At 39.3% G+C, this 1,113-nt stretch overlaps 1 protein-coding gene across 1 annotated transcript in view; it reads left to right on the forward strand.

Moving 5' to 3' along the window:
• Plcg2 (phospholipase C, gamma 2 (phosphatidylinositol-specific)) overlaps window positions 1-1,107 on the forward strand; it is a gene marked incomplete in the record, with an annotated part of 127,846 nt that extends 126,739 nt beyond the window's left edge. Inside the window, 1 exon segment of the mRNA XM_013507097.1 lies at window positions 1-1,107.
• Window positions 1,108-1,113: the final 6 nt, after the last annotated feature.

Here is a 1,113-nt window from a genome sequence, read left to right on the forward strand (position 1 = left end):
TGATACAAACAGCCTTTTATTGAAAAGTAAAAGTTTGCATTTGGCTTGCCTTTTCACAATTAAGTGTGATCTTTGCTGCTGTATGCATGCTGATAATTTGTCAAACTGTGGCTCGTACAAATTGATACCTTGGTTCACAAACTTCATTCTTTCTACACCTCTGGGTGCAAACCAAGTTGAACGAGAACCAAATCAAATTCTACCATTAGGTTCAATGTTGACCTTATGGGGAAATTTGATTCAGGTCCTGTCCAGGTCAGTTTGTGGCCAGAATCATGTAGAGAATTGCCTTCAAGACCTGAAGTGCCACTGTACTTCATTAGTTTGAGAGCATCACATACAGCGCTCATGTCATCTGTTAGTCTGGTTTCTTGTATCAGATTTGATATATTCAGAGCTGAAAGCAGCTGCTCACAAGCATACGATGATCCAAAGTAAGAAAGCAATCCCACGTTATTTCATTGACTTGAAATTATTTGGCAGAGAATTCCACACTTTAAGGATTTCCTTTTCAGAACTACCAGCTGTGCTGTCCTCTGTCATCCCTTTACATTCTGTCTTCTCAAGTGTTGCATGCAGGTCATAGGATTTGTTTTTCCAGATAGACCTTGCTTGAAATTCCAATAGCTCCACTTCAGATTTCCCAAATCTAACCAGTGTAAGCAGGAAAGATGAAGTTCTTTAAATTTGACTTTATCTGGAGAAGTAAGAAAACACAGGCTGGTCTCCATCTAAAGAACTATAAAAATCTTGCAGTAAAATTCTGCTTTGCAGCTGCTACAATGCTAGAAAATCTAATGGAGGTTCCTGATGGCTTGTAGGACTGTCTCTAAATGTAAAATTTTCTAAATGTATTTTTAGATTTTGAAAATATTTCAGCTGCCTATTTTCAGGTTCTCTTTCAAAAACCTGCACTTTTCTCTCAAATGTTTGGATATCATAAGACATCCCAGCTGGGTGTGGTGGCACACACCCGTAATCTCAGCACTCTGGAGGCTGAGGCTGGAGGATCGCAGTGAGTTTGAAACCAGCCTGAGCTACATAAGTGAGTTCAAGGCCAGTGAGATCCTATCTCAAAAAATAAACCAACGAAAGACATCCTTTCTTCTCTTT

This window comes from Chinchilla lanigera, unplaced genomic scaffold, assembly GCF_000276665.1.
Source record: "Chinchilla lanigera isolate Chin_1 unplaced genomic scaffold, ChiLan1.0 scaffold00121, whole genome shotgun sequence".
Taxonomy (NCBI): Eukaryota; Metazoa; Chordata; class Mammalia; order Rodentia; family Chinchillidae; genus Chinchilla; species Chinchilla lanigera.